The 9,572-nt window shown below is 43.0% G+C and overlaps 1 long non-coding RNA gene across 1 annotated transcript; it reads right to left on the bottom strand.

The window, feature by feature from the left end:
• Positions 1 to 5,496: 5,496 nt before the first annotated feature.
• Positions 5,497 to 7,887, bottom strand: LOC135964926 (uncharacterized). The gene is made up of 3 exons (XR_010577668.1): positions 7,481 to 7,887; positions 7,154 to 7,373; positions 5,497 to 5,590 (listed from the first exon to the last, which is right to left on the bottom strand). It is a non-coding gene; the product is annotated as an uncharacterized lncRNA (long non-coding RNA).
• Positions 7,888 to 9,572: the final 1,685 nt, after the last annotated feature.

Below are 9,572 nucleotides of genomic sequence, written 5' to 3'. Positions count from 1 at the left end.
TGCATGCGTGTGTGTGCATGTGTGTATGAATGTGTGTGCATGTGTGTATGCGTGTGTGTGTGCACACATGTGTGTTTTATCCACCCCTCCAGCTGCTTATAGTGGGCAGTGACTCAGAGAGGCAGAGAGGAGAAACAGCGCTTACCAGCTTGCTCTAAAAACATCTGCATATTCTGTACACACAATCAGCCCACAAACCACCATCGCCACTATTACCCACAATTGTTCCCATCTCCAAGAATGTCCATTGTCCTTTTCATTCACTGGTCTATTTCTTATTGAGCAACTACCTTACGTTGGGTAATAGGGTAGGGGATGGAAGTGGTTGTTCAGGCACGGTCCCTGCTGGAGGAGACAGATATTAATCAAATTATCACACAAATAAATATAACACTGCAACTAGAACAAAATGAAACAGAGGGAGATGTTGCTATGGAAACCTAAGAGGAAGGCTGAGGAAGGTGGGTGGCAGCTCCCCTGAGGATGGGATGCTCACCTGAAAGATGAGTAGGAGTTAAATGAGGAAGAAGGGAAGATGATGTCAAGCACAGAGAAGACCACTTGAAAGACCCCCAAGCCTGGAGCATGCTGTGTGAATAGGGCACAGAGAAAAGGGGGAAAGAAATAGGAGAGGAACTTGGAGAGTCTGGTGCTGACCACGTTTGGCCAACGGGCATGTCAAGAAATGTGTCCTTTACATAAATGCAAAGGGAAACCCTTGAAAATTTTGAGCAAAGAGGCAACCTGATCCAAATTAGGTTTGGCAAAGATTGTTCTGGCTCCAAGATGAAAAAGAATAAGAAGGAGAGGGTGGAGGGAAGAACAGGTGGTGAAGCATTTGTTTTAGGAAGCTTTGGGGACTTCCTTTGCTTTGTGTGTGCCCTTGACGCATTTATTCACTCTATATATTTTATTGAGCACTTATTATGTACCAGACATTGTACTAGGTCTGTGAACAAAAGCAAACACAACCTCAGCATGATAGAGTTTAATTCAAAGATTGTTCCTTGTATCACAATTGTATAGATACAAAATTATTGGGAGAGAAGACAGAAGAGATAGGTGGGTTTCCCAGATCCAACATCTTTTTCTGAGGCCTAGGCTCACAGGTAAACAGGGATTTTATGTGACATAAATAGGAAAGGTAGAGGTAAAATTCCAGGCAAGTATCCTGAATATGGCACTGATGTCCTGTGTTCCCCTCCAAGAGAAGAATCTCGAAATAAAATTGAGAGCAGTGCCCCTTAAATTTCTGAACTCTCCGAGGCACTCTTGCAACACTATCTCCATGTATTCACACTCTCCGAAACCAACTCATTTCCCTAGCGTACTCTCCTTACACCGAACAGGTATCAAAAATTTACGTTTTATTGAAGTAGTATATACTCACTGTTTGAAAAGTTAGATATTACCATAAAACCTAGAAAAATAAACAGCAGTCCTGACCCAACCCTTCAATGTCTGAATTCCACTCCTCAGAGTCACTTAAAGTTTTGCAATTCTTTTTGTGGTCTTTTCTAGTACTTATTGATCTTTATGTTTGTAATAACATGTTATTTTGTTTTGTTTTTGTGCGGGGGGGGGTGTCTCACTATGTTGCCCAGGGTGGTCTCAAACTCCTGGACCCAAGAGATCCTCCCACCTCAGCTTCCCAAAATGCTGGGACTGCACACATGAGCCACTGTGTCCAGCCAATTGCTATTTCTTGATTTTTCTATTTTAGTCATCTGTTTTGATTTTGTGTTTTAAAAAGCTTTTCCCACTCCAGCCTGCTCCGCTTCATTCCCTATCCTTCCAGTGAAATCACACTATAATTTTGGTTAAATCAGAATTTAGCGTTTGTCATATTCTTATGCAAAAATTTCCAAAACTGAGCCATGAGATGCATTTCCTTTCACATTTAAGTTTTCATTGTTCCTGGGGTTAATGGTTGAATTTTTTTTTCAATTGTTTTGCTTTCTATGAACTGTCACCACTTTAAGCCTAAACTTTCCCAGGGAATCCAAAAATGTATCTCACAATCTTCAAGTGCGAGTTCCATTTTCTCCTGGCCACTCCTCCTGGGGCCCTCGGCCTGCCTGGTGCAATCTGGTGGGGGGTTCTCTTGGCCACTCCATGACTGGCCTTTCCCTCACCATCATCCTGGGGTATCCTGTCACCAATCTCTCTCTCTCTGGCCTGTCCCTGTTTCCTCATTCCCAGGCCTTCTTCTCTCCTGGTTTCATCACTTTGCTTGGCAAACTCTCCCAGTTGCACCATGGAGTGAAACAGTTTTGCGAACTTGCCTGTCTGAAAATATCTTTACACCATATATATATCACTGTTTACAATGTAGAGTGTCCCCTCCTCTATTTGGGAGGCTGAGGCAGGAGGACGGCTTGAGGCCAGGAGTTTGAGACCAGCCTGGGTAACATGGTGAGACCCCATCTCTACAAAATAATTTTTTTAATGAACCAAATATGGTGGGACACACCTGTGGTCCCAGCTACTCAGGAGGCTGAGGTGGGAGGATTGCTTGAGCCCAGGAGTTCAAGATTGCGGTGAGGTATGATTGCACCACTACATGTCATGCCAATCTGGGTGATGGAGTGAGACCCTATCTAAGAAGAAGAAGAAGAGGAGGAAGAGGAGGAGGAGGAGGAAGAAGAAGAAGAAGAAGAAGAAGAAGAAGAAGAAGAAGAAGAAGAAGAAGAAGAAGAAGAAGAAGAAGAAGAAGAAGGAGGAGGAGGAGGAGGAGGAGGAGGAGGAGGAGGAGGAGGAGGAGGAGGAGGAGGAGGAGGAGGAGGAAGAGGAGGAGGAGGAGGAGAGGAGGAGGAAGAGGAGGAGGAAGAAAGAAAGTTCACTCCCATTCCGTCCTCCCTAGAGCTTCATACAATTGTACCACCCAGTGCTACCTGCCATAAGAAGTGAAATGACTGGCCGAAGGCACAAGTCCCCATGGGATGTGTGGACAAACAGTTTCTGCCTCTACCTCTGTGAAGTGAACAGAGAAACACAAAGAGATTTGCAACCTGTGTGTGCTAATGGAGTGGTTGACTTTAATAAATTAGTGAGGCATGCACCTGCTTATAAACATTTGCATATCTCTTTATAGGACCTTCAGCAACCTAAGGGTGTGTTATTAAGGACTGGATATTACAAGCTTAAAAGTTTTCATAGCCTAACAGCATTGAGTCAGAATTGTTTCAGAAAAGATAGTTTTGTGAGCAAATTATGAAATGATCAGTATACAGTCACTGTCTATGCCAATCCTCTTCCCCCACGGCCCCCACTCCCACAGAGCCCCTCACTTTTGCCTCACTCCCTCTGGTTTTGCATCTCTGAGTCAATGCTTTGGCTTAGAATGATTTCAAAGCAGGTGTCCTAAATGAAGGTACCAAGGGGAAGAAATGTAACGGAGTCCTGAATGGATGAACAGATGGCACCGAGTCTCCCTCCACTCCATGGTAAAGACCCTTGGCAACGAAAAGCATGGTGACAAAACATGAGTCCATGTCGTCGCTCTCTCCTCTGACAACAAAGAAAACAAGATCTCCATTGTGGATTGTTTCTGCCTTGATTACAAGAATTTTAACAACTGCTTCCTTTGAAAAGTGGAAAATACCTTTCCTATCTTCGACTAATCACCATCAGCACCCTGCATGGTTACTCATCTAACCTCCTCGGGTTATGTAGATATTTAAAACGTAGCTGTAGCTGACAGTATAAGCCCTCTTTTTCCTATTTTCAATAACAATCACAGTCATTGCCTACTAGAGCCTGCAGGGACCTTAGCCATCACTGGGTATGCCTCCACCTCCTGCACACAAGAAAGCCAGGGACTTGAGAGATGTGAGACTCGCCCAGGGCCACACACCTGGAGAGGGGCAGGTCAGGACCAGAGCTCAGCTCAGAGTTCTTTCTTTGAGTCATTAGTTGATTTAATGGCTTCTTCTTATACAAAGGTTTTCACAATAGCAATCAAATAGCATTTTGGTAAAAATTAATGAATGCAATTTAGATGCACCATCGAAGGATCAAGGTTATAATTGAACAATTTGATGAGCTGCCTATTCTCTCAATGAATGCTTTCCACACTTTCTCTTTTGATTTCCTCTGTTCCTGAGAGCTCTGTATGAGAGTCTCACCTGGGAAGTGGAACCTTCCATAGTTGCTTCATGTAGTCAACCTACACCTCTGTGGCCATCCTTTCTCACTGGTATCTCCCCAATCCCCCTCCAGAGTATCCCCCAAGTCAGGGAGGGAACAAATATTAGCTTTTAATTTTTTCTTTGAAAGGCTCTTTGAGTTACCTACATCACCTGTCTCTGCTCTTCCTTTTGCCTGTGCTGACCCTGCCCCTCTCTGTTTGTGGCTAGACTGCGATGCTCACTTTCTAATGCAAATCCAACACAGCCACTGCGAAAGCCATTTTGGAAAGTAAGGAAAGTGCCAGGTATTTTGTGGATGGGGTGTCAGGAGCACGCTGCAAGCCAAGCACCTGCTAAAGCAAGCTTCAGAAGCAATTTAACTTCTGTTGCAGCAGAGCCAGTCACAGAACAAGAGGAGGCATGTGCAACACGGCTGTTTCACAATTTCCCCAGGTCTGATACCAAATCTATGGCTCTTCTAGACAACAAGCCCAAGACCCCTTAAGGGATGTTGCCACAGCTACAGCTTCTGCAAATACCAAATAAATGCTGATTGAAGTGTATGTCAAGCTCTGTCACCAAAACACAAGTGCCGGTGTGTATTTTGCCATGCGTGGCCCTATTACACTTTTTTGTCTGTTCAAATGTTGATTGCATGTTTTGCAATGAGTTTTCTTGAATATGATTTATTTAACCTCTGCAATGAAAAGAAACCGTAACTCAAGACAAGACACAAGCGATGCCTGCCAGGATGACTCTCCTTAAACTGGTTTATTTCTTTTTAAATCACAAAAGCACAAAGGATCCAGAGTTCCAGAGTCTCTGATAATGAACGTAATATATGATTGCCATAAAAAGTTCACTCTCCTTTCAATTTCAATTTACCTCACTATAAATCAGTGATCCACTTAATCAAATATTCTTCCACTTTAATTGTTTTATCTGGCTTTTATGTTAAATCTCACTGAGTTACTGCTGGCACCAGTCTTCACATTATAGAAAAAATGTCAGTGGTTGGCCCTTAATTAGTCTAAAACTCAAACATTGGTTTTGAACATTAACCAGATTGAAGGGAGCCCTTATGATTTCACTGGACTAGAAGACAAATTCAAGTCAGAAAGTAAACCAGGATCAGTCAAGCTAGCCATCCATCTGCTGTCAAAATATGGAGTGCGGGCCCTGGCTTTCAAACTAACTGGAATTTTTTTTTCATAAATGTCTCTCATTATTATCTTACAGGGCATTAAAACTCTATTTGGTTGTCTCTTAAATTCTCCAGCCTGAAACTGTCTGTTTAAGCATTGCAGATGCTTGCCTGAACTAGCCCAACAGTTCCCATGAGAAAATATGTCAGCACAATGTACTGCGTAAGGCTATAGTCAAACTTCAGTGTCTGTGATGAAGGGCACTTCCTGGGTATTGTAAAAGACAAGTAACTGTCCCTGGTGGGTAGTCTGGTTCTGTAAACAAGAAAGAAAAAAATGAATTCCATGTTATTGATTGATAAACACCTTTCTGACAAGGTCTGTGGGGACAGCCTGATAGAGTGCTGTAAAATTCAACACTTACAGCCAGGGCCCTGGTCAAATGCTATGTGGACACACATTACTTGAATTGTAATCTTCGACCTTCAAACAAATACTCAGTAGAATGTATTACATGAAAATTCTAAATATCTTTCAAAATAAACTGGGAATGAGGGTATGTACAAACCGGTCGATTGGCTTCACTCAGTCCATTGGAATATAAATATTTCCAAAGCAAAGAAGCTTCCTCTGGAGTTTGAGATACCTGTTTTTGAATTTCATACACAGGCAGTGGAAAATTATCTTGGGCATTGGAAGGATAACAAAGCTACATGCCATTTACAAAGCTTCCTTGAAAAATATCTATATTTTAATATTTACTTATGTCTCTATCTGTTTCATAAAAAGCTGAAGCCAATTACAAACTTAAAACTTTTTTTCACTTGAACTATCCAGCTCAAAAACAAAATGTTTTTCCTATTAACCAAATGCTAAACAATTTTTCCTAAAATCCGAGAAAGAAAAGTAGCTTAAACTCACTCAAGAAATGTGAACTTTATTTCAGGTATAGCTACAAGTACTAATCAATATCAAAAGACATTTTTCAAGGCATTTCTTAAAAGGTGTTTTTAAAACCTATTGTTTAAATGAAATCTGAGTTCTAAGAAATCAGAAACATTTAGAAAGAACTTGAAAGAATCATGAAAAACTTATTTATCAATAGACCTCATTTATGCAAATGACTGTAAAGTATCATATGTTATTATGGTAATTATTTTTATTTTCATACTTATCACATCGGACAAGCATGGTGAAATAATATATGTTAAATATGTAGATAGAGTTATCATAATAGAGTGAATCTAGAAAAAAAAAAAGACATGAAAAACATTCCATTAAAGAAAAAGCCTTTATGTGGGACATTATTCACATTTCTGCAAATGGAATTTTCTGATTAACTGCCATATATTATATTATTTGAATAACTTTAGGAAAGATTAATTTCAAAGCTCTTTCCCCAGTAGTATTTTTTCCTGGCTGAAATTGGGCTTTAAAACAAAACGTCAGCAATGCAAGCTGACTATTCCAGTTACAGGTTCAGAAACTTCGAGTGCAGGCAGTTAAAAGTGATTTAAGAAAGGCAAAATCATTCTTTCACAAATGTGTATGTTAAACTTGTAAATTGATATATCAAAACCACAACCGGAATATAGCAATTTGTCTCTCTTTGCCTGCTATGGTGTCTCCCACAGCTGCCTGCCAGATAATATACTGATTGTAACTTTCCTAATTTACAGAGCCTTTAAGTCTAATCTCCTGGGCCAGCCTAAAGGGCTTCTTCATCCATTGAAATGCCAGCATAATTGAAATTGTCTTCGGCAGACAGTCAGGCAATAATGAATATTTTCTCTGCTGATTGCATGCCAAGGTTGCACATAGCACTGCAAACAGAAATGATCCCAAACCGAGCCTCCCCAGGGAGGGGCAGCCGCTAACCTTTGGCATGAGGCACAATACCGACGGCTTCCCCTTCTCACGGGCTCCTGAAGTCACCGACGCCCACCAAGCTTCTGCACAACCAGGGGCAGCACAGTTGCCGCGTGAACAATGATGCCATTGGCTTCCCTGACTCTCCAGAGGCAGCTTAAAGGCTGGGAAAGGTTGTGATTATGGATTTTCTGATGGGGGCAGCGGGAGAGATGAGCGGAGGAGGCTGCTGTTGGCATTAAGAGGAAATACACCAGTAGTTAATCAAAAGAAACCCGGCGTTGAAGGGGCATGAGAGGACGCTGGCTTGTCAGCTCTGCACAGCATTTCCCATACCTTTGAATGGCTTTTGTGAATGCGGGGAGCTGTTTCCTGATTCAGGATCAGTGCTGCTTCAGTGGCGTCCTAATGATGTGCTGATTGAAATTAAAGTGTTTAGTAGCCGAAGTGAATCACTAATACCTTCGAAAAATCTAAAGACTAGTTTAACCTTCATCTACGGAAAAGTTGAAGAAGTTTTGAATGATTAATATAAGCAACTAATCTTAGATTATGGCTACTCCCATGATATGCGTTAGAGGAGGAAATTAGGGGATGAGAAAGGAACTACCCTAAAACAATATGGATTTAAGCCACATAGAAAGTATGCAGATTAAACACCCAGGCGTGGTGATGCACCTCGGTAATCCCAGCCCAGCGACTCATGAAGCTGAGGCGGGAGAATCGCTTGAACCCTGGAGACAGAGGTTTCAGTAAGCCGAGATTGCATCAATGCACTCCAGTCTCAAAAAAAAAAAAGCATAAGTTACACAGGGGAAAAGAATATAAAATCAGCTATTTATGAGATAACTGAACTGCATTATCTGACCTACTAAATAATTATGCACCAAATCTACAGAGTATAGACAGCCATAGCTCTATGACTGTCCAAAGTGTAGCAGCTTAATCCAGCCATGAACATTTATCATCTTGCACAAAATCTTGGTTCAGGAATCCAGGAGCATCTTAGCCGGGTAGTTCTGAGTCAGATTTTCTCACAAGGTTGCAGTTAAGCTGTTGCAGAGTTGGGGCTCAAAAAATGATACCCCAAAGCCTGGCACTTCGGCAGGCTGAGTGCTTTGAACTAAAGGAGATTGGCAGGCCTCAGAAGCAAAGACCCTCTCCGACTCTCCCTGCCCTCCTGTCTGCACCTGCTCCTCCTCCAAAGCAAGTCATAGAAACTAGAATTCCTCTTCTACAAGGTAGGTCATAGGAACTAGAACCCTTCTTTCCCAAAGCAAGCCATAAAACCTGAAATATTGCGCTAACTTACACCCATTCACCTATCTGTGTAAGAGCTGGTTACAAAGAAATTTTCTGTCCAGGCATGGTGACTCACTCCTGTAATCCCCACATTTTGGAAGGCTGAGGCGGGTGGATCGCTTGAAGCCAGGAGTTCAAGACTAGCCTGGGCAATGTGGCAAAATCCCATCTCTATAAAAAACACAAAATTTAGCCAGGCATGGGGGTGCACACTTGAAATCTCAGCTACTCGGGAAAACAAAGTCGGAGGATCGCCTGAGCGCAGGAGGTTGAGGCTGCAGTGAGCCATGATCACACCACTATGCTCCAGCCTAGGTGACAGAGTGAGACCCTGTCAAGAAAGAAAGAGGTGTATGTGTGGTGGGGGGGAAGAGACAGAGAGAGGAAGGAAGGAAGGGAGGTAAGGAGGGAGGGAGGGGAGGGGAGGGGAGGGGAAGGGAAGGAAAGGAAAGGAAGGAAAGAAAGGAAAGGAAGAGGAAGGACAGGAGGGAGGAAGCAAGGAAGGAATTCTCTAACATATTTGTCAGGTGGTGAGTCATGCGTCATAGGCCTTTATTCCGGAGGGTTCCTGCCCTATACGCTGTACCGGGGAGGAAGGAATGCTGCGCGGAGAGGCTGGGAAGAATCTGAACAGACAGGCCCTGCTGGGTGCCCCCTCAGTCTATTACCATTGCGTCATGCCCTCTTGTCCCATCATATTTCTACACGGCTGAAAATCTAAGCATAAAAATGGACAGCTTTCCCTGGGTTTTGGGGTCTTCATTTCTGAAGTCTCTCGTGTCACGTAAAACTTTGATTAAAGAAATCTGTCATGCTTTTCTCTTGCTAACCTGTCTTTGTTACAGGAGTGCTGGCTGTGAGGGAAGGGATTGCACTGCTCCACCCCCACCGTGATCATCTGACCCCGCAGGCATCATCCGTCCCCAGGTGGCTCCCTCACATGCCTGGCCAATTCGTGCTGGTTGTTTGTTAGCAGGAGGTCTCGGTTTCTGTCACAAGGATCTCTTTCTAGGGCTGCTTGAATGTCCTCGTGACATGCAGCTGCCTTTACCCAGAACAAGCAATTCAGGGAGGGTGAGGCAGGAAGGAGTCACAGTAGCCTCCGTGCCTGGCCTCAGAAGGCACA

This window comes from Macaca fascicularis, chromosome 9, assembly GCF_037993035.2.
Source record: "Macaca fascicularis isolate 582-1 chromosome 9, T2T-MFA8v1.1".
NCBI classification, from domain to species: Eukaryota; Metazoa; Chordata; class Mammalia; order Primates; family Cercopithecidae; genus Macaca; species Macaca fascicularis.
The sequence above is the reverse complement of the archived record's forward strand: the minus strand, read 5'-3'. Positions and strand labels throughout refer to the sequence as shown.